The sequence below is a fragment of the Mobula hypostoma genome, chromosome 28 (assembly GCF_963921235.1).
Source record: "Mobula hypostoma chromosome 28, sMobHyp1.1, whole genome shotgun sequence".
Lineage (NCBI taxonomy): Eukaryota > Metazoa > Chordata > Chondrichthyes > Myliobatiformes > Myliobatidae > Mobula > Mobula hypostoma.
The window spans coordinates 12,207,726-12,232,277 of record NC_086124.1 but is presented as its reverse complement, the minus strand read 5'-3'; the positions used below and the strand labels follow the sequence as shown (position 1 = coordinate 12,232,277).

The 24,552-nt window shown below is 44.9% G+C and overlaps 1 protein-coding gene across 1 annotated transcript in view; it reads right to left on the bottom strand.

The window, feature by feature from the left end:
- LOC134338880 (transmembrane protein 200A-like) overlaps positions 1 to 23,509 on the bottom strand; it is a 29,961-nt gene extending 6,452 nt beyond the window's left edge. Inside the window, exon 1 of the mRNA XM_063035039.1 lies at positions 22,908 to 23,509. The gene's annotated coding sequence lies outside the window, so the exon portion shown is untranslated. The remainder of the gene's footprint in view (positions 1 to 22,907) is intronic.
- Positions 23,510 to 24,552: the final 1,043 nt, after the last annotated feature.

Sequence of the window (24,552 nt, the reverse complement as noted above, 5' to 3'; positions counted from 1 at the left end):
TATTAGTAAATAGTAATAGTCATGGAAATAATAAATAGTAATAGAATCATAATAGAAAAATAGTAATAAATAGTTAAATAATAATATGTAAATTATGCCAGGAAATAAGTCCAGGACCAGCCTATCAGCTCAGGGTGTCTGACCCTCCAAGGGAGGAGTTGTAAAGTTTGATGGCCACAGGCAGGAATGACTTCCTATGACGCTCTGTGCTGCATCTCGGAGGAATGAGTCTCTGGCTGAATGTACTCCTGTGCCCACCCAGTACATTATGTAGTGGATGGGAGACATTGTCCAAGATGGCATGCAACTTGGACAGCATCCTCTTTTCAGACACCACCGTGAGAGAGTCCAGTTCCATCCCCACAACATCACTGGCCTTACGAATGAGTTTGTTGATTCTGTTGGTGTCTGCCACCCTCAGCCTACTGCCCCAGCACACAACAGCAAACATGATCGCACTGGCCACCACAGACTCGTAGCACGTCCTCAGCATCGTCCGACAGATGTTAAAGGACCTCAGTCTCCTCAGGAAATCGAGACGGCTCTGACCCTTCTTGTAGACAGCCTCAGTGTTCTTTGACCAGTCCAGTTTATTGTCAATTCGTATCCCCAGGTATTTGTAATCCTCCACCATGTCCACACTGACCCCCTGGATGGAAACAGGGGTCACCGGTACCTTAGCTCTCCTCAGGTCTACCACCAGCTCCTTAGTCTTTTTCATATTAAGCTGCAGATAATTCTGCTCACACCATGTGACAAAGTTTCCTACCGTAGCCCTGTACTCAACCTCTTCTATTCCAGGCATTTACTGCACGTCCCAGAAGAATTTGACTTCCCCAAGTGCACTACATCCTTGCTTTTATACTCTAGACTACTCGAAACGAATGCTAACACTACATCTGCCTTTTTTACCACTGACTCAACCTCAAGTTAAATTTAGAACTCTCAACTGCCTTTGCACCTGATTTCTGAATTCAGTCTGCTCAGCAAACAGTTTACATCTGTATTTCTTGTACCAAGAGTGCCTGATCCTACGCTTCCCTAGGCTGAGAAAATAGTCCACATCTACATTCCTTCTACCAGAGTGCATGATCATAAGTATTCCTACACTTTCACTTCTTTACCCGCTCTCCTAATCTAGATTATGAGAATGCTCAGTCCTCTTTTATTGTCATTTAGAAATGCATACATGCATTAAGAAATGATACAATGTTTCTCCGGAGTGATATCACAGAAAACAGGACGAACCAAAGACTAACACTGACAGAACCACATAATTATAACATATAGTTACAGCAGTGCAAAGCAATACTATAATTTGATGAAGAACAAACCATGGGCACAGTAAATAAAGTCTCAAAAGTCCCCGAGTCGATCGACTCCCGAGTCCCCGATAGCAGGCGGCAAAAGGGAGAAACTCCCTGCCATATACCTCCAGGCACTGTCAACTTGCCGATGCCTTGGAAGCAGCCGACCACAGCCGACACTGAGTCCATCCATCGGAAAACTTTGAGCTTCCAACCAGCCTCTCCAATACAGCCTCCCGAGCGCCATCCTCTGCCAAGCGCCTTCGACCTCGCCCCGGCCGCTGAAACACGCAAAGCCAAGGATTTCGGGGCCTTCTGCTCCGGAGATTCCGGTTACCACACAGTAGCAGCAGCAGCGAAGCGGGCATTTCAGAAGTTTCTCCAGATGTTCCTCCGTACTCTCACCATCCATCAAATCAGGATTGTGCACGGTCCCCTACTTGACAGATTACAGATATCATTCACCGGAGAGGCCGCACACGCTGCTGTCGTGTCGCCATCTTCTCCTCCTCCATCTTTCAGGGAGGAGATTTGCAGATTCCCTAAACCCCATCTTTGCCTCTTACCCCTATCGAACACTTACTATACTGGTTTTAAATCATTCACAGTTATAAAGTAACACACACAAAATGCTGGAGGAACTCAGCAGGCCAGGCAGCAGCTGTGGAAAAAAGTACAGTCGATGTTTCGGGCCGAGACCCTTCGGCAGGACGGTTATAAAGTGTCGCTTTCTCCCCAGAATCTGCACCCAGTCTACTTCACTCAAGCTGCAGCAAAATCCACCTTCCTTGGTACATCCAACTTGTCGGCCATCTTTGATCTTTTTCCATATCTGCCTTGGAGCCGTCCAGAGCACGATCACTGCTCCCAAAAGGGTTCCTCCAGACACTCCACAGCATTCATTCTGCAAGGTTAACTACAGCCCCCTCCCTAGCTGGACTCTTCAAATACTTCAGAAAAAAATACCCTCTTGAACACATTTTCCAAAGGAGAGAACCCATTCAAGCAAAAAAAAACCACACGAACAAAAACCAACGTGACCTCTTCCTGACCACCCACCAGACATGAATCCACTTGCAATCTGTCAACCCTTTTCAAACCCACGTTGCACAAAGGAGCACTCACACCCTTAGAAAATCCAGTTACGAATAATTCAAAATATATCACAAAATTATTTCTTTAAAGCATGGGGTATTCTGACTTAATAACTAAACACGGCACAAATTAGACTGCAATCAGTTTCTGCATTCGTTGTTGGCATTGAAACATTATGAATGATGAAGCACCGTGTGGTTTTTTTAAAATCGCTGGACAGCCAAAAATTATGAAGAGAGGTTGGGCTAGCTGGGTTTGTTTACACTGGAGCAGAGAAAGCTCGGGAGGGGAGGAGAGGGTGGAAATCTGAAATAGGAATACTGAATTGTTAAGAGACATAGATGGAGTAGACGCTAAAAATCTGGCTGATTTGGCCCCTAGTAGAATGCTGGAATTCAGAATCAGATTTAATGTCACCAGCATATGCTGTGAGCTTTGTTGCCTTTGTGGCAATAGTACAATGAAATACGTAATAATAGAGGGAAAAAAACTGTGAATTACTGTAATTATATATATTAAATAGTTAAACGAAATAAGTAGTGCAAAAATAGACATTTAAAAATGAGGTAGTGTTCACGGGTTCAATGTCCATTCAGGAATCGGATGGCAGAGGGGAAGAAGCTGTTCCTGAATCGCTGAGTGTGTGCCTTCAGGCTCCTGTACCTCCTCCCTGATGGTAGCAGTGAGAAGAGGGCATCTCCTGGGTGATGGGGTCCTTAATGATGAATGCCATCTTTTTTGAGACACTGCTCTTTGAAGATGTTACAATCTGAACACACTGCTCAAGTTGCCGGGGGACTTGGATCTGCACTTGAAGCATCAAGGCAGAGTAGCTACGGACCGCGCTGGTAAATGGGACGAGTATCGATAGGTACTCAGCGGCCAGCACAGGGGTGGTGGGCATTTTCCGTACTTCATGTCTCTGATGATGCCTATGGCCCAATATTTATGAAAGTGAGGTGGGGGCGGGGGGGTGTTTGCAAGAAAGGGTGGGACTAGGGCAAAGCAGGAAAGAGATGTACTACCAGAAAAGGAGTGACTACACAGGTTATTAATGTTGTAAAGAAAGCATATGGCTAGCTTGCTCTATCAGTCAAGGGACTGAGTTAAAGTACAAAAGCACTTGTTTTGTCAGAAGTGTCTTTTCCAACAGCACCTCAAACTCTACCACCAAACACCAGGGCTTCAAGAGCAATGAGAGCATCATTACGCACAAGTTCCCCATCAAACTACATCTTAGCGTCTCAGAAATATGCCACTGTTCCTTCAAAATACTCTGCATCAGACCACAGGTCACTGGCTCTAAGTCCCAGAACTCCTTAAACAATAGTACCCAAGGGAATATCTTTACCAGAAAGACAACAAAGGTACTTGGTATCTCACCACCTTTCCATGGGCAATTGAAAAAGAATAATAATTGCTGATCATGAAAATTGAATGAGAGAAAATATACAAGTCTAGGATAGGTTTGTGGACTACGGAGGACGTGCAAAAAAAATTAACCTGAAGTCAAACTCTGATTTTATGGTTACTTCGAGTCAAGTCAAGTTTATTGACATGAAAACCGTCAAACGAGTCGTTTCTCCAGACCAGGGTGTAAAGCACAGTAGTACATGTAACACATAATAACTAATGAAAGGAAGGATAAAATCTACAGATGAATTACGCATACATAAAGTGCATAAATTAAATATTGTAAGACATGGATCAGATTAACTGGTGACACTTTGAATGTGATGCAGCAGGGAGTTCGGAAGCCTAATGGCCTGAGGGAGGAAACTGTTTCCCATCCTGACCGTTCTTGTCTTTATGCATCGGAGTCTCCTGCCTGATGGTAGAAAGTCAAAGAGGGTGCTGGATGGATGGGTTGGAGCCTTGATAATGCTAAGGGCCCTCTATATGCAGGACTCCTGATAAATGTCCCCAGTGGATGGTAGGGAGACCCCTATGATCCTCTCAGCTGTCTCACAGTCCTTTGGAGGGTCTTCTGGCCCACTGCTCGACTGCTCCCATACCAGATGGAGATGCAACTTGTCAGGATGTTCTCAATGGCGCTACTGTAAAATGCGTTAATATGGCGAAGGGGAGGGACGCCTCAAACTCCTTAGAAAGTGGAGGCACTGCTATACCTTCATGTTCCTCATAATATTCAGAATCAGACTCAGGTTTATTATCATGTGTCGTGAAATTTGTTAACTTAGCAGCAGCAGTTCAATGCCTTACATAATATGGAAGAAAACAATAAAAATAAGTAAGTAAATCAATTACAGTAAATTTAAAATTGTGCAAAAACAGAAGTAGTATATTTTATAAAAGGGAGGTGGTAATAATAATTAAATATTATATTACATAGACACCCCTCCTTCCCCAACCCCACCCATTCTAATTCTCTTTTCACGTTATCCTCCAAACTCCTATCTTCCTCTGTCATATGCACCACTCCCTACTCAAGCATCTGGTGTCAGCCTCACGTTCACTTCCTTCACCCTAGCCCAGCCTTGTCGGCCGTCTGGGATGTTCCCCCCAAAATTCGCTCTGTAGTTCCTCTCTCCCCCAACGTACTGTTTCAGAAACCTGTTTCTCATCTTTCTCACCCTTGCTGCTTCCTAAAGATCTCGGTTGTCCATGGATTGGTCATGAATAAAGAAAACCTGTAATCTTTGCTCCTGGCGAGAATCCTACGGGAACTTCTCGGAAACCACAGAGTGAAAATATTCCTAGAGATGTGCAAACTGTAACACTGCCAATGTGATAAGTGGAAAACATTTTCACTTTAAAGTCTGTCAAATACTCATTTCCATTACCAGTAACTTAACTGTAATCAATAACACAAGTGCCAGATGGCTCAACATAATTCTGAAGGTGCAATCCAATCTGGAAAAAAAACACATCGTTGTACATTTTTTTCCTCTTTTTAAATGCTTGTTGTATTAACCTTTTTTTCCCGTTCCATTATGGTTTCCTTCATTCCCGGGAACACACTCAAGAATTTAGGCAAAACTATCTATCTAAACATTTATTTTCTGTGTAACTATTGAACCATCTACAGGAAAAGTAATGATACAAAATAGTTCACCTGCACTCACCTATAAGTTCATCTAAGTAGACACTTCGGTCGGGGTTCCCTATCTGGGTCTATAAATCCCTAGAGGAAAATAGGAATGAGGGAAAATGAAGAGGAAGGGGGGCAATTACTGTAAGATAATTTCCCTCTCTCACCTTATCTCCTTACCTGCCCATCACCTCCCTCTGGTGCTCCTCCCCTTCCCTTTCTTCCATGGACTTCCGTCCTCTCCTATCAGATTCCCCTTTCTCCAGCTTTTTATCTCTTTCACCAATCAACTTCCCAACTCTTTACTTCACCCCTCCCCTGCACCCAGTTTCACCTGTCACCTACTACCTTGTACTTCCTCCTCTTCTTCAACACCCCCCCCACCTTCTTACTCTAATTTCTAATCTCTTTTCTCCCCCAGTCCTGATGAAGGGTCTCGGCCCGAAATGTTGACCGTTTACTCTTTTCCAGAGATGCTGCCTGGCCTGCTGAGTTCCTCCAGCACGCTGTGTGTGTTACCTTGATTTCCAGTATCTGCAGATTTTCTCTTCCTAGCAGCTAATACTTGCATTTCTGCTGTCCTCTAATGCAGCCCAAGTATCGCTAGATGGTTTATAGGCAAGTTATCTAACTTTTTTCCCAAAATGACACACCTAATCAGATGTCAGGGCTTTATAAGATACTAGTCAGGCCACACTTGGAGTATTGTTAACAGATCTGGGCTCCTTATCTCAGAGAGGATGTGTCGTCATCGGACAGAGTCCAGAGGAGGTTCACGAGGATGATTCTGGGGATGAAGGGGTTAATATATGAGGAGTGTTTGGCACCTTTGGGCCTGTACTCACTGGAATTTAGAAGACTTCAGGGGGGATCTCATTGAAGCCTGCCGAATGTTGAAAGGACTAGATAAGGTGGATGTGGAGAGGATGTTTCCTCTGGTGGGGGTATCCGGAACTAGAGAGCAAAGAAAAGAACCATCAGGACCGTCACAGAGGCTGCTGAGCAAGCCTCCAGATGGCTACAGATCAAGAGGAATGACCCATCAACCAACTCTGCTGGAACACAAGCCTGATCAACCCTGGCTGGGTCACTTGGGCAAGAGCGCCTGAAGTTGAAAGACCCAAAACTCCCGATGACCCCAGGTTGCATCACTGCCGATGTGTCCCAATGCATCCTAGGACGTTTGTCAGCATAAGGGATGAGAGATGGAGACACTTACATGGAAACATGGAAAAGGGGCACTAGAACAGGCCATCTAATATATAGATTATCATATCATATCATCTGATTATCATATCAGATTCCCAACATTCTCCAAAAATCTTTAACGTGACTTTTGTCAAGAATTTATTTCTTAAATATATTCAAGCTGGTTTCCATTCCCTCCCATGGCAGAGAAATTCACAGGCTCACTGTCCACTGTTCAATACTAAATGCTTTAATCCATAAATTGAGACTATGAAGCTGTATTCAAGAAGTCCTAACTAGTCCCACTGTCCACTGTTCAATACTAAATGCTTTAATCCATAAATTGAGACTATGAAGCTGTATTCAAGAAGTCCTAACTAGTCCTCCCTGCGTTCAGTCTCTCCCACTGTCGGAATGTTCTACGTTTCAGAGGTCTCTCTCGTTCTTCTAAACTATAATGAATATTGACCCAGTCCATACAATCACCTTCCATGTAACAGTCCTGCCTCTCCAGGAACCTGTCTGGTGAACCTGTGCTGTGCTCCCTCTATGTGAGGAGATCAAAATTGCAAACTGAATCAGAAAATTGGGCTGGAAAATGGGAGACGGAATATAATGCAGACAAGTGCAAGGTGTAGGACCAGTCAAGGCAGGTCTTAACACAGTGAACAGGGGGGCACTGAGGAGTGTGGTAGAACAAAGGGACCTGAGAATACAGGTCCATAATTCGTTCAAAGTGGCGTCACAGGTAGACAGTGTCGTAAAGAAAGCTTTTGGCACATTGGCCTTCATAAATCAAAATACTGAGTACAGGAGATGGGATGTAACGTTGAAGTTGTACAACACATTGGTGAGGCTCTAATTTGGAGTACTGTGTGCAGTTTCGGTCACCTACCTATAGTAGAGATGTAAATAAACTTGAAAAAGTACAGAGAAAATTTACAAGGATGTTGCCAGGTCTGGCAGACCTGAATTATAAGGAAAGTAAAAGATGAGAGGATATTTGATAGAGGTGTACAAAATTATGAGAGGTATAGATAGGGTAAATGCAAGCAGGCTTTTTCCACTGAGGCTGGGTGGGACGACAATCAAAGGTCATGGGTTAAGGGTGAAAGGTGAAAAGTTTGAGGGAAAATTTCTCCACTCACAGGGTGGTGAAAGTGTGGAACGAGCTGCCAGCACAAGTGGTGTATGCGAGCTCGAAATCAACATTTAAGAGAAGTTTGGGTAGGTATATGGACGGCAGGGGTGTGGAGGACTATGGTCCTGGTGCAGGTTGAAGGGAGTCGGCAGTTTAAATGGTTTGACATGGACTAGATTGTTTGCCTGATGGCGGACCCCTAGGCCTGAGTCGACGTAGTAGTAGATGGGCTGAAGGGCCTTTTTCTGTGCTGTACTTTGCTATGACTCCCTGACAGTTCTCCAGACGGTAATTTCAAAGTCCTGTGTAACTCTGCAAGACATCAGTAGTTGCATAGACACCTGAAGAGCAGACTATCTGTTGGATGGAAGCAACCAACAACTCTGATAGAGGCAGATGCCAAGTTTTTAAGCTCACCAGTGGGAGGTGGTGCTTTAGCACTGCTGGCCCACCACCTCGAGGGAGTCTTGATCATAAGCGGGCCGAAACTCCTGAAGACAGGTGGCAGACCAACTGATGATCCCACTGGAGACAGCACAGGACAGTTAACATCTTAGTCCACGTGTATTTTCAATTCAATTCTTAATTGCTGTACTCAAAGTCTCTTTGATGAAGACAAACATACCCTTCTGTTTTCTTAACTGCCTGTGCACCTGTTATGTTTCCTTTCAGTGATGGGACACCCAGGTTCCTTTGTACTTCAATACTTGTCAGCCTATTACTATTTAAATAAAATGCTGCCTTCCTGTTATTTCCTACCACACCTGGAGTATTGTGTACAGATTTGGTCTCCAAATTTGAGGAAGGACATTCTAGCTATTGAGGGAGTGCAGCGTAGGTTCACGAGGTTAATTCCCGGGATGGCGGGACTGTCATATGTTGAAAGATTGGAGCGACTGGGGTTGTATACACTGGAATTTAGAAGGCTGCGAGGGGATCTGATTGAAACATATAAGATTATTAAGGGATTAGACACGCTAGAGGCAGGAAACATGTTCCCGATGGTGGGGGAGTCCAGAACCAGAGGCCACAGTTTAAGAATAAGGGGTAGGCCATTTAGAACGGAGTTGAGGAAAACCTTTTTCACCCAGAGAGTTGTGGATCTGTGGAATGCTTTGCCTCAGAAGGCAGTGGAGGCCAAGTCTCTGGATGCTTTCAAGAAAGAGATGGACAGAGCTCTTAAAGATAGCGGAGTCAAGGAATATGGGGATAAGGCAGGAACTGGATACTGATTGTGGATGATCAGCCATGATCACAGTGAATGGCGGTGCTGACTCGAAGGGCCAAATGGCCTACTCCTGCACCTATTGTCTATTGTCAAAGTGGTTAACTCCACATTTATCCACCTTAAATGACATCTAATGCCTTTGCCCTCTCACTGAACTTGAAGCCCAAAAGCTGACCCCTGCAGAGCCCAGGTAGGAACAGGTTCTGATTTTAGAAGTTTTGTAATGGAAGGTACAATCACCAATGGGCAGAGGGCAGCCTGACAGTATAGCGGTTAAAGCACCACTGATCACCGTTGACGGTTCAATTCCCATCACTGCTTGTAAGGAGTTTGTATGTTCTGCCCGTGACGGTATGGGTTTCCTCCAGGGTAAGTGAGTTGCTAACGCTTGCAGGCTGACCCCCACAGTCCATGTGTTGTTAGTTGACACAAAAACCATGCATTTCACTTCAATGTTTTGATGTACAGATGACAAACAAGGCCCACTTTTTTTTCTTTGGATTTGAGGATGATCAAGGCAAAAAGCCAAACGTGGAGAAGCACGGCTATCTCAAGAGATGGTGTTGGGTGAAAGAGAATACGACAAGACGATGCAATGCTTTGAAAACAAGGATAATTTTTTTTTAAAAGCTGAGGCATGCATAATCTAGGGGCCAGCAATGGAGTGTATGAGCAGACGGGAGACGGTGTTTTCATTGGTCTCCGTTTTACCAAGATCACGAACAGTGGTTTGGAATATTCACGTGAAAATCTAGTAGTCAGGTTCAGCAGACAAGCTGAGGCAGGAGCAGAGATGTACACTGTCAGAGTGGCAGCCACACAAGGCTGTTGAAATGGCAGAGACACAAGTAAAATTTAATTCAAGGTCAAATACAGCACCCTGTTGCAAATTTGGTCAATTTCAGGTTGTGGCCAGGGACTTGCTGATTGGAGGATGAAGTCTGACATAAGAACTAAAGATGATGGATTAGGTCTCTATGACAGAGAGGAAATTTCTCCTTGACCACATCAGAGAAATAGCTGAACAATTCTTATTCAAGATGGCGCTGGGCTGCATGTCTGTCGAGGTTGTAGCAGACAGTTTTTTTTAAGGTTTCTAGGGATGGTTTTGGGTGAAATTCGGGGTCAGGTTTTGGTTTAGGGACAGAGATGGCAGGGAAGCTGGAGGGCAAGAGCTGGTGATCGGAGAGCTCCACGATCAATGGTGCCCCAGGGGATCAGGCGGCGAGCGTTAAGAACAAAGACCAGTGATCCACAGGGTCAAGGATTGTGGCCTGCAGGCCCCGAAATGTGGGCTGGTGGTCTCACAGGTCACTAGCCCCAGGTTCAAACGTCTGTGCAGGCGGTAGGCATAAGCATTTGGCGGTGTCGGTTGTTAACGCAAATGACACACTTCATTGTGTGTTTTGATGTGCACGCGATAAATAAGTGATTCGGAATCTGAATTTAGGAAGGGCTTAAGTGATGGCAAAACAGAACTGGCTGTTGGTCTCCCCACTTATTGCTGCAGGAACAATATCCCTCACTCTCTCTCCCCGTCACGAGTGTGAGAGCCTGTCTGAGATGTCAAAGATTTGGGATGGACAGTAGTTTTTCGATGAACTCTAGGTCAGGGTCTCTTTGAGGGTTTGTTATTGCGTGCATGGTGGGTGGTGGAGGGGGGGAAGGAGGGTGCTGGAGCAAGTTGGGGGGGTTGCTTTCACTGCTCCTTGTGCATTGGAGGGGGGGCTTTGGGGTTCTACATTTTTTGTCATTCATCCTTTTTTTTGTTTCATAGTCGTCTGCAAAGAGTAAGAATTTCAGGTTGTATTCTGCTATGAAGTGCTTCGAGCAATTGGTTATGGCACACATCAACCACAGCCCACCGGTCAACCTCGACGCTTTGCAATTCGCCTACTGGAGCAAAGGTCAACGGCAGATGCCAGCTCTCTGGCCCTACATTCCTCCTTAGAATACCTGGAGAACAAAGACGCATACGTAAGGCTCCTTTTCATTGACTACAGCTCTGCCTGTAATACCATCATTCCAAATAAACTGATTCCTAAGCTCTGGAACCTGGGCCTTAGCACTCAGATCTGCAGCTGGATCTTCAACTTCATCACAGACAGGATCCAGGCTGTAAAAATAGGGGACAAGCTCTCCTCTACAATCACTCTGAGCACCGGTATCCCACAAGGCTGTGTACTCAGCCCCCTGCTGTACTCACTGTACACCCATGATTGTGTAGCCAAGTTTCCATCAAACTCAATATATAAGTTTGCTGATGACACAACAATTGTAGGCTGTATCTCAGGTAATGATGAGTTTGAGTACAGAGAGGAAATTAAGAACTTGGTGGCATGGTGCAAAGACAACAACCTATCCCTCAATGTCAGCAAGACGAAGGAATTGGTTGTTGACTTCAGAAGGAGTAGCGGACCGCACGACTCAATTTACATCGGTGGTGTGCAAGTGGAACAGATCAAAAGCTTTAAGTTCCTTGGAGTTAATATCACAAATGACCTGACTTGGTCCAACCAAGCAGAGTCCACTGCCAAGAAGGCCCACCAGCGCCTAAACTTCCTGAGAAAACTAAAGAAATTTGGCCTGTGCTCTAAAACCCTCATTACTTTTTATAGATGCACCATAGAAAGCATTCTTCTAGGGTGCATCACAACCTGGTATGGAAGTTGTCCTGTCCAAGACCAGAAGAAACTGCAGAAGATCGTGAACACGGCACAGCACATCACACAAACCAATCTTCCGTCCTTGGACTCACTTTACACCGCACGCTGTCGGAGCAGTGCTGCCAGGATAATCAAGGACACGACCCACCCAGCCAACACACTTTTCGTCCCTCTTCTCTCCGGGAGAAGGCTCAGGAGCTTGAAGACTCATACGGCCAGATTTGGGAACAGCTTCTTTCCAACTGTGATAAGACTGCTGAACAGATCCTGACCCGGATCTGGGCCGTACCCTCCAAATATCCGGACCTGCATCTCGGTTTTTTTGCACTACCTTACTTTCCATTTTTCTATTTTCTAATTATGATTTATAATTTAAATTTTTAATATTTACTATCGATTTGTAATCCAGGGAGCGGGAAGCGCAGAATCAAATATCGCTCTGATGATTGTGCGTTCTAGTACCAATTGTTTGGCGACAATAAAGTATAAAGTATAGATTCTCTGATACTAAATTGGCCCCTTTGAACCATTTGAACATATTGAGACATGACGGGTGTCAAGGGGAAGAAGAGCCTTTTTGATGACTCATTTTTTACAACTGGACAGGTATGAACACAGATCTGGATTACTATTGGAGTCACATGCATATTGGCATCTGATGAAGATTAGAGCGTTCGACAAACTGATGTGGAGAAGAAAGTTTCAGATTAAGTTTCACATTCCATTTGAGAGTGAGCTGCATTGGCAAGAACAGATTAACAAACTAACAGAAAACACAGTGGTGAAGCTAGCAGGGTTCCTGCCTCACCGTTTCTGATATCCATCGCTGTGTGGAATTTGCATGTGCTCCCTGTGGAGGTATTGGTTTCCGCCATGTGTTCTACTTTCCTCACACACTGCAAAGACACGCGGGTTGGCAGGCTAATTGTCCACTACAAGTCACCCTCAGTGTGTAGGTGAGTGTTACGATCTGTGGCGCACTGATGGAAGTGGGAGAATAAACTAGACTGCTGTAGGCTTAATGTAAATGGCAATTGTGGACTTGGGATTCCATGACTGTCACCCAAAACACTCGAAAACTTCTACAGATGTCCGGTGGAGAGCATGCAGACTGACTGCAACGCCGTCTGGTATGGGGTGGGGGGGTTGTTGGAAGTGGGTGTGTTGACTGCACAGGATCAAAGTAAGCTGCAGAGATTTCTAAAATGAGCTCCATCATGGGCACCAGCCTCCGAGGTATCCAAGACATCTTCAAGGGGCTGCGACTCAGAAAGGCGGCGTCCATCATTAAGGACCCAGGACATGCCCTCTTCCCGTTGCTACCATCAGGAAGGAGGTACAGAAGCCTGAAGGCACACACTCAATGATTCAGGAACAGCTTCTTCCCCTCTGCTATCCAATTCCTAAATGGATATTGAACCCATGAACACTATCTCAGTACTTTTCCCCCCTGTTTTTGCAGTACTTTTTAGTTGACTATTCAATATCCGTATAATACTTACTATGATTCAGCGCTTTTCTATATTTATCATGTACAGCGTTGTACAGCTGCTGCAAAGTTAACGAATTTCACAAACAGACGCTGGTGATATTAAACCTGATTCTGGAGCACGACAATGACTCCAGAGGATAAATAGATCACTTTCAGACTGACGAAGGGTCTCGGCCTGAAACGTCGACTGCACCTCTTCCTATAGATGCTGCTTGGCCTGCTGCGTTCACCAGCAACTTTGATGTATGTTGCTTGAATTTCCAGCATCTGCAGAATTCCTGTTGTTCACTTTCAGACTGACAGCTTGTAACTAGAGGCCGACTGGCTGACCTGAAGGGGGCTGAAATATTTACTGAGAAAGCAGTTTGCAAGGATGACACAAAGGCTGCAAAGGGTTACAGATGGGTTAAGTGATGAGGGAAAGTGGAGATGGAATATTATGTAATATGTAACGAATCTGGTAGAAAGTATAGAAAATAATGGACCAAATTTTGCTCCTGCTGTCTTAATTGGAAGCAATCCACCCAATTCTGCTCTGCCAAGACCTGGGATGACGTCATATGTGAATCACAGAAAGTTAGCATGCAGATATAGCTAATAATTAAGATGGCAATTGTACTATAAACACAAGATATTCTGCAGATGTTGGCAACACATACACACACACACAATATGCTGGCCTGCTGAGTTCCAGGAGGTGAGACGCTACCAGGAGGACAACCTGTACTTTCGGTCTTATTTCAGGAGGGATATCCTTCAATGAAGACAACTTAGAAGATTTCCAAGGATGATTCCTGGGAATGGAAATGGTCGTGCAGGGTGGAATTATAACCACTGGGAATTTTGAATAATAAGAAATTACCTTACTGGAACAAGGTTCTAAGGGGGCTTGGCATGGAAGATGTTTCCAGTGGCCAAAAACAATCAGAGAACAAGTTCATCAGAGGAGGTAGAGCAGTACACAAGTGGTGAGCAGGGCTATTGGGTCCCAATCTTAAAACACATTTAATGTGCCCCTCTGAAGGGAGATTGGGGCTGAGAGAGAAATGGATCGGCCATGATGAAATGGTGGAGCAGACTCGATGGGCCAAATGGCCTAACATGGCTCCTTTCTCTTATGGTCTTACGGGACCAAATCCAAATTCCTATGCTTGCTCAAGAGTGCAGATTACGCAAGTACCTTGGAACTAGTGCAACTGGGCGTAATCACCTCAGGATGCTGGTGCCATGTAAAATACAGTTTATAAGGCATATTGTGCCACTAACTGGTTTTTGTGTGAAAAAACAGGAAACTGAACGGTTTCTGTCATGTTCCCTGCAGAGCTGGGCATATGTTGCAAATCCTCCTGCACATTCTGCAAGGTGCTATCACTTCTTAGCAGTGGTACACATTTAAAGTAACTAACCATCAAAAATATCCCATTTCCTCCACTCACATTACAAACTCCACTACTCTTTCTTCACCCGAGATCCACTTACAATAGGGAGTACAGGCTGAGAGAGAACAAAGAGGATCCTCACCTATGGTTACACTACATGAGGAAATTCTTAAAAGTAGAATCATTGTCACAAATCGTGATTCGTTCTGAACTAAACATTCCAAAATTAAACACAAGAGCACGCCGGTGGAGCCAGCAAGTGTATTGGAGGAGTCAGACTGGGTCCAGAGGAGCTCTCTGCTATTCAAAGGCATCGGAGTTGGTACGTGAAGGCAGTGTGCAGTGCAAATGTGGGTGAGGATCCTGGACGTTTCTCTGTTGGACATCGATAACTTGTTTCCTTATTTGGTGGTATGACAGGCAGTGTGGAGCTGCGTAGCCTCGACTGCAGCAAGAACTAGGCCTCAAGCCGTGGGCTTGCCTGTTGCAGCAGTCCTGGCTAGGACACACCAGAGGTGCTGTGGCATGGTATCCATGCATGGTTGGGGACTGGACACTTTTGTCGCTGCTGCCCTCCACTGTTCAATCAGTGGAATGACAGGCTAGACTGCAGTGGCTTCTCACTGCCGGGAATCTGTACAATCAATCTGCAGGACATGTCGCTCAGACTCTTGGACTATTAATGTTTTTTTGCTCGCTATTCTGAACGTACTGTGTACGTTTTACACCTTGGCCCCAGAGGAACGCTGTTTTGTTTGGTTGAATTCATGTATGGTTGAATGATAATTAAACTTGAATTTGATATGATCTTAGCTCAATATTGTCCAAGTGTATAAAAACAACCTGCTTCCTTTAGCTTGCTGGTGGTGGGGTAGGATTATTGAAATAAATTCTAGGTTAATACAACTTGATGGCAGGACGTGTTCAAATCTCCTGAGAAAGGTGGTAAAATGGTGATATTTTTCACATACGTCAAAACGCAATGAAGTGCGTTGTTTTGCGCCAATGACCAACACAGTCTAAATTATGCCGGCAGCAGCCTGCAAGTGTTGCCACGCTTCCGGCACTAACACAGCATGCCGACAACTTACCAACTCTAACGGTACGTTTTTGGAACGTGGGAGGAAACCGGAGCACCCAGAGGAACCCCACGCGGTCACAGGGAGAATGGACAAATGCCTTACAGACACTGGCAGAAATCGAACCCCCATCGGTGATCACCGGCACTGTAAAGTGATAGCGCTAACCAATACGTTACTGTGCAGACACCAAAGATAAAATTAATTCGTGTCTACAATGCACTTCCAAGACACTGGGCAGAGCTTAGGAGACAATGGCGCCTAACGGCGACTCCTTTGCTTGCGTCTTCAGAAACGGCTCTATTTCCATCTTTGATATCTCTTTTTTCTCTTTTCAAGGGTCTTTTGAAGACCCTGACCTGGAGTTACACACTGACTTCCGTTCTTTGCAGAAATGGGACCCGCTCTCGGGGTCTCATGACCGGCTGCTTTTCGATATGCCAAGGATGCAGCCCGGGAGACTAGCACGCCTTCAGGGTGCCGGATTTTTGTGGCTCTGGAGACGGGCAGACTCAAGGTCAGTGCCTCTGCCTGGTGCGTCATGGGAGACAGAAGATCGTAAGCAGCGAGCTGTGTGCCCAGAGACCCGAGTTCTTTGGGCACAGAGCTCAGAAGAAGTGACACAACAGAGTCTTAACACCATAAATCAGCGAGTTGCTTTGTGATGTCTTGCCTCTCGCTGTGAAACAGGGACACCTCTTTTCCCTTATTAGGCAGAGAGAGAGAGCCTGTGGTATGTCGAATACTGGGTGAATGAGTAGCCTTTGGGGTACTGTGAGTCTATGTCTTTATTTATGCTTTGCTGTACACTTGAGTGCTTGATGGAGGTGCTGACGTTTTTTGCTGGTGGGGGTGGGGAGGGTGTTGTTGCTTTGCTGCTGCTTATGTGTGGGGGGGGAGGGCTTTGGGGTTTTAACATTTAACTGTCATTCTTTCTTTAGGGCACTCCTCTGTTTTCCTGGGTGTTTGCGAAATAAAAGGATTTCAGGATGCATATTGTATACATTACTCTGATATCTGAAGAATGTGACCTCAAGTCCAGCATGACGCAAAACAGTGATTCACCCTTTCCTGTATCCATCACAGATATGGAAATGGGGCACCTCAAAATATGGAGAAGTACCACCAATCTTGCCTCCACAAAAGCACTGGTATGACAATATCAGCATCATTTTCCAAACAAAGCTCGTCATCTTCGATGGTTTGATCACACTAAGCTAGTTCCACATCGTGCAAGCCACACGGCCCATTTGCCACGCAGCTGATTCTTTTTGCAACTTTACTCCGTTGCTGCAAGGGGTTTCAAGGGGACAAAACAAATTATGCAAGGGCTTTCCTAAAGCCTCCTCCAAGAGGAGCAAAACCTTGTTGTAGGGTTTGGAGGCCTGAGTGCCTCAATGACCCAGAGAGCCATGTTGGATGGAGTCAGGGCCTTGTGCTTTGGCTCTTGGTAGGGTCACCCATGCCAAACCCGTAGAGGCCAGGCTAAGGGTGGTCCACCAGTCCTCCAGGTATGGGGGAGGGGGTGTTTGAGCTCAAGGCTAACAACCCTGACTAGTAAAACAAAACTGTTAGAGAAACTTCAATGAAGAATCCTTGTGGAGGACCTTCATTGCCGTCCTAAACACCAGCGACATAACGGGCAGCAAGTTTTCTTTGAGAATACGTAATCGCCTCACAAAGTCATGGGAATCGCTGACCCAAAACCATTCAACCTGGCCTACAGGTGCGTGAAAAGCACCAGGTTTCCCGGAGGGGAGAACAGGGAGGTCAAATGCAGAGGCATGGAATGATCCAAATATCTCACCCTGCCAATGAAACTCAAGACTGCCGTGTCAGAAAATCCAGATTAGAACACAGACGTTGGAAAGAGCTGGGAGTGCTAGTGAGGCAGCATCAGTGGAAATGATAACAAAAGTTAATACTGCAGGCCTTCAACTCTGAAACCTTCACCGTGGTTTACCTTCCACAGATACCATCTTCAGAATCAGGTTAAATATCACCCTGCATGTGTCGTGGAATTCACTGACTTTGCGGCAGCAGTAAAATGCGATACATTATAATAGAGAAATTAAACTGAGTTACAGCAGGCATATTAAGTAGTGAAAAAATAAAAATAAAATACTAGTATGGTAGAGTTCACGCGTTCAATGTCCGTTCAGAAATTGGATGGCAGAGGGCATGGGTTCCTGAATCATTGAGAGTGTGCCTTCAGGCTTCTGTACCTTCCTCCTGATGGTAACAATAAGCATAGGGCATGATCTGAGTGAGGTGGGTCCCTAACGATGTTCGCCACCTTCCTCAGGCATCGCTCCTTGAAAATGTTCTGGATGCTATGGAGGCTAGTAGCCGTGATGGAGCTGACCGAGTTTACAACTCTCTAGATTAGATTATGAGGACATGCAGTCCTCTTTTATTGTCATTTAGTAATGCATGCATTAAGAAATGATACAATGTTCCTCCAGAATGATATCACAGAAACACAAGACAAACCAAGACTAAAAAAACTGACAAAAGCCATATAATTATAATATATAGTTACAACAGTGCAAAGCAATACCATAATTTGATAAAGAACAGACCATGGGCATGGTAAAAAAAAAAGTCTCAAGGTCTCTCGAAAGTCCCATCATCTCACATAGACGGTAGAAGGAAGAGAAACTCTCTCCCTGCCATGAGCTTCCAGCACCGCAAACTTGCCGATGCAGCATCCTGGAAGCACCCGACCACAGCCGACTCTTGAGTCCGTCCGAAAACTTTGAGCCTCCGATCAGCCCTCCGACACTGAACACCGAGCACCATCTCTGCCGAGCGCTTCGACCCCGGCCGCGGCAACAGGCATTAGGCAAAGCCGAGGATTAGGGACCTTCCCCTCCGGAGATTCTCAATCGCACAGTAGCAGCAGCAGTGAAGCAGGCATTTCAGAAGTTACTCCAGAGGTTCCTCCGTGTTTCTCACGTCTGTCTCCATCAAATCAAGATTGTGCACGGTACCTATTTAGCAAATACGATATCATTTCGGAGTGGCTGCGCGCGCTGCGTCGTGCCGCCATCTTCTCCTCCCCTCCTCTCTGTGGCTAATTTATCAAGTTTCATCAAACTTGTGCCTGTGATAAGCTGCACAAATAGCTCATTAGTAACACAAGAACCCACAGCGGAAGCAAATCGTCTTTGACCCTGATGGTCTGCCAAGTATTACATCTTTTTGCTCTATGCCAGCCTCAAAGTAGGAGCAGCTGAGGACTACCTGTCCTCTTGCCACAACTGTCAGTGATAATATGCCAGCAAAGTTCCAAATAGAATGTTAAATTTAAGCACTGAAGTTTAGCCTTACAGGCAGGAAGATGCTTATATTTTTTTATAAGACTGTAAGATATAGGAGCAAAATTAAGCCACGTGGCCCAACGAGTCATTTCATCATGGCTGATCCATTTTCCCTCTCAGCCCCAATCTCCTGCCTTCTCCCTGAACCCCTTCATGCCCTGACTAATCAAAAATCTGTCAACCTCTGCCTTAAATATACCCAATGACTTAGCCCCCACAGCCGCCTGTGGCAACGAATTCCACAGATTCACCACTCTCTGGCTAAAGAAATTGCTCCTCATCTCCGCTCTATTCTGAGGCTGCGTCCTCTGGCCTTAGACTGCCCCCACCACAGGAAAAATCCTCTCCACATCCACTCAATGGAGGCCCTTCAACATTTGATATTAATTCAACATGAATAGAGATTGTCTTTGCTTGCAATTATACTGTAGTTCATGGATAGCATCGTCTCATTTCACACAGACTTTGTTCTTGGCAACACAAATCAAAGTTGCTGGTGAACGCAGCAGGCCAGGCAGCATCTCTAGGAAGAGCTACAGTCGACGTTTCGGGCCGAGACCCTTTGTCAGGACTAACTGAAGGAAGAGCTGGTAAGAGATTTGAAAGTGGGAGTGGGAGGGGGAGATCCGAAATGATAGGAGAAGACAGGAGGGGGAGGGATGAAGTCAAGAGCTGGACAGGTGATTGGCAAAGGGGATATGAGAGGATCATGGGACAGGAGGCCCGGGGAGGGGGGAAAAACCCTGAGGATGGGCAGGGGGTATAGACAGAGGGACAGAGGGAGAAAAAGGAGAGAGAGAGAGAAAGAATGTGTGTATATAAATAAATAACAGATGGGGTACAAGGGGGAGGTGGGGCATTAGCGGAAGTTAGAGAAATCAATGTTCATGCCATCAGGTTGGAGGCTACCCAGACGGAATATAAGGTGTTGTTCCTCCAACCTGAGTGTGGCCTCATCTTTACAGTAGAGGAGGCCGTGGATAGACATATCAGAATGGGAATGGGACGTGGAATTAAAATGTGTGGCCACTGGGAGATCCTGCTTTCTCTGGTCTTTGTTTGTTTTGGGGGATCTGGTGAAGATGAATCTCAGAGTTCACAAGATCATAAGATGCAGGAGCAAAAGTATGTGTATGTGGATGTGGATACATATGTAGAGTTGTATGTGGATACATACTTTGATAATAAATGAACCTTTGATTGCTACCCTCTTCATGCTGTTAGCAATGTATTCCATCTTCACTAAAGGTTATGTCATTTCCCTTTCCATTATTGAGTACAGGAGATGCGATGTTATGTTGAAGTTATATAACATGTTTGTGAGACCTAATTTGGATACTGTGTGCAGTTTTGGTCACCTACCTACAGGACAGATATAAATAACGTTGAAAGTGTACGGAGAAAACTTACAAGGATCTTGCCAGATCTGGAGGACCTGAGTTACAAGGAAAGATTGAAACGGTTAGGACTTTGTACTTTGAACCATAGAAGATTGAGGGGAGATTTCACAGAGGTGTACAAAATTACACCTCTGTGAAATCTCCCCTCAAATTCTGTTCAATATCCTTTTGTTTAAAAGCCAGTCGGTTTTTTCCACTGAGGTTGGGTGGGAGTACAACTAGAGGCAAAGGGTGAAAGGTGAAAAGTTTAAGGGGAACACGAAGGGAAACTCCTTCACTCAGAGGGTCGTGAAAGCGTGGAGCGAGCTGTCAGCACATGTAGTGCATGCGAGCTCAACATCAATGTTTAAGAAAAGTTTGGACAGGTACATGGGTGGTCCCGATATAGGTCGATGGGAGTAGGTAGTTTAAATGAACAAGATGAGTCAAAGGACCTGTTTCCATGCTGTACTTTTCTATGGCTCTATTATGAAATATATTCATAGCATTAATTGTACAGGAGACCGAGCTGAGCAAAATCATACACTGCATGAGCTTCTACACACACACACAAAGTGCTGGAGGAACCCAGTAAGTCAGACAGCATCTATTGGAGGAAATAAACAGTGAACATTTTGGGCCAAGACCCTTCACCAGGACTGGAAGGAAAGGGGGTAGAAGCCAGAATAACAAATGGGGGGGGGGGTGCAGAGGAGTGATAGGCAAGACCAGGTGGTTAGCGGCGGGGAGGAATGAAGCAAGAAGCTGGGGGGGGGGTGATAGGTAGAACAGGTGAAGGGTTAAAGAAAGAGCAATCTAATTGGAGAAGACAGTGGACCAGAGAAGGGAGAAATGAGAAAGTTGTCTCAAAGGAAGAAGATTGAACATAGATTTCAAACCTCCCTTGTTGATGTAAGATTGTTTGGCACAGAAGAAGAAATTTGCTGAAACAGAGTTTCCCTTGTCTGGAAAGTCAGGGAAAGGGAGTCAGCCAGATCTTAGCTATGGGCTAAAATTTCTGTGTCTTGGATGAGGAAAAATTTGTCATTTAGATGTTTTAAAAATGCTCTAGCAGTGTGTTGTGAAGTACCTGATTTCTCCTTTCATCCCTTCCCAGTTAGAGTATAGCATTTTTAATCCAAAAAGGTCAAATTGGTGATGTTAGCACACCTGCTATCATTTCCTTCAATATTTTGCAATAGGAACCACCACAACTGAAGAGATTATCTAATATTGTGTTAATATTCCACCAGTATCTCCTTGAAAGTTCTATTAGATCCATTTTATCATCACCTTGTATCCAGCCTCCACAGCTTCCAGGACAGCTTCAAGGAGCGATGCCTCGAAAAGGCAGCATCCATCATTAAGGACCCCATCATCCCCTTGTTCTCATTGCTACCATCAGGTAGGAGTTACAGAAGCCTGAAGGCACACACTCAGCGATTCAGGAACAGCTTCTTCCCCTCTACCATCCGATTTCCAAATGGACATTGAACCCATGACCACTACCTCACTATTTTTTTATTTCTATTTTTTGCATTACTTATTTAAACTATTAATTAGTATATTTACTGTAATTCACGATTTTTCCCTCTATTATTATGTATTGCATTGTACTGCTGCCGCAAAGCTAACAAACTTCACGACGTCTGCCAGTAACATTAAACCTGATTTGGATTCTGATTTTTGGGCTCACCGCCCCTCTCCGTATTTCTACACAGCATGTGTGTTTAAAAAGGACCCAGAATCAAAGGTGATCAAACTAAAAAGCAGATTGGGGAAATTGAGAGCAAGGAAGACGCGAGAGCAGCTGTTGGAAACTGGAGCAAGCAAACATCTATTCGAGGAACTCAACAGATCCAGCAGCATCTGTGGGAGGAAAGAAATAGTTAACGTTTCGGGTCAAAACCCTGTATCAGGGGCTGAGAGTGGGCAGGTAAGCTGGCCAGCCAGTAAACAATATTACAAACTCCAAAGCCAGAGAGACAGACGTGAAGATTGATAGAGTGTCAAGGAGTTTTTTTTGTGTACACAGAGGATCTGAGAGGTGGACGTATCAATGGATTTTTTTTAATGTGTGCTTAAGCCTTGCTTTTCACAATCAAACTGGTAACGTTAAATCACGATGATGATGAAATGAGTTGAGTGGCTTGGGATGGGCGTACAGGCCACACATAGCAGGCAAAGCAATAAAAAAATGTTTACATTATGTATCATTTTAAAATAAATTGTATATAAAGAGTTAACCCCCAACGGAAAACAGATAAGATACTTCATTCATTTTCGACTTGAATTAAAGTCAGTATTAGTGACGATAAGTGATGTGAAGATAGAGAAAACCGGAATTAAACAATTCGAGTCGAAAACACTCTATTCTTACAGAATAAGATTATGGCTTCCTCGCTTGAATCTAAGTTATGACTCCAATGAAAATAGAGTTTTAAAAGTTTCTCTCAACGAAACTTGGTCATTGTATCTCCCACACACAGATCGAGGGCTGAATATCTTCCGTAGACTCTTCATTTTTATCCGGAGATACCGCTTTATCCAAACGGCGGATGAGATTAGAAACTCTTACCTCCTCTTGAAGAATCTATCCGGTCATTTTCTCCGCGCCGAGGGTATCATTTATAAAGTGCTGCGGACGTTAATCTGCCTGGTTCAGGGTCTGCGAACGTCCCGAATCAGAAGAGCGGAGAAACTGACTAGACGTTGGGGGTCAAAGACCAAGAGGACGCAAACAACGAAGCGAAGACAATGAAGGGTCGAGGGGGCCGCAGAAACCCGCTTTCGCTTTCCTGCCTTCCACATGCACGCTTTTTAAATTTAAAAACTCCACAGCTGGGCGTCAACCCCAGACCAAGTTCTCGGCGTTTCTAAGTAGTCCACCACTAATGATGCGCGGACATTTCACTCTTCCCCCCTCTTCGCTGTTGTTTTCTCTCGTTGTCAAGTCTTGCAGCATCGGAGCCTTTTACAGTCAAAGCCGCCAATCATCACCCTCTGTTGAGATTGGCGAACACGGATCATGTAAAAATACAGGCTGTTTGATACCGCCCGCAACTTTTTGCCTCCTTTCATTTAGAAAGCCACGTTATTCATCCATGATCCTAGCGTTTCTTTTTAAGGCTGGTGAATTTTCGGCGGCGCTTCCCATCTCTGGAACAGAATTGCACGGTGAACCGGCTCTGCCTCTTTAAGATTTCTTAATTCGCGTGCGTCCTGCGGGAACCCTGGGAGCCGCAGCCTTTTTTAACAAATTCCTTGGGTCAATTACAGTTCAGTAAATTATTCACGCGTTTCGGGCTTCAGGTTGAAAAGTTTCCACGTCATTGTTCTATAATAAAAACAAATTGGCTTGCATTTTATCTTGGTGAAGATAAACTGTTAGGTTTAAACCGTGATTCTTTGAAATGAAGAGCAGCATTTCGGAACACCAGATCGCCCTGCTTGCTGAAAATGTGACATTTTAGAAAAAGAGTGAATTGTGCAGATATTCATTTCAGACAGCATGAAGGGAAAGAAGTGGTCCTTTGGGGTTTATGATAGATAAAAATGTGCCTTAATGGAAGCAATGGGAGAGCCAAAAGAGATAGTTTGTGGAAGAGTGGGGAAGATTCATAACTTAAGGGGCGAACGGAGTTGAAAGCAAAAACTCGGTAAAGAACTCTGGAAATGTGAAAATACTGAACTTCCGAAACTGTTGAACTCAATGCATTGGGCCCCGAAGCGTAATGCGCCTAATCGTACGAGGAAGCGCGGATCCTGAAGCTTTCGCTAAGTTTCGTTGGCGAGCGCAGAGCGGATGCAAGAACAGAACAAGATTGGCAGGCAATTGGAAATTCAGTATCTGGGCCGGGGGGTGGGGGAATCAAAACCTGCAGATGTTGGAAATCTGAAATAAAGTTACGAAACTGGAAAAGAAATATCAAAACCTGCAGATGTTGGAAATCTGAAATAAAGTTACGAAATTTACGCCGGACGCAGCCTGAACCGCTCAGAGAAGCTGTTAACGTTCCGAGCCCAAAGTCTGATGAAAGGGCTGCGACCCGACTCGGTTATCGACGGTCAGTGGCCACCTCATTGGCTACACCTGTACACCCGCTCGTTAATGCAAATATCTATTCAGCCAATCATATGGCAGCAACTCAATGCATAAGAGCATGCAGGCATGGTCAAGAGGTTCAATTGTTCAGGCCAAACGTCAGAAGGGGAAAGAAGTG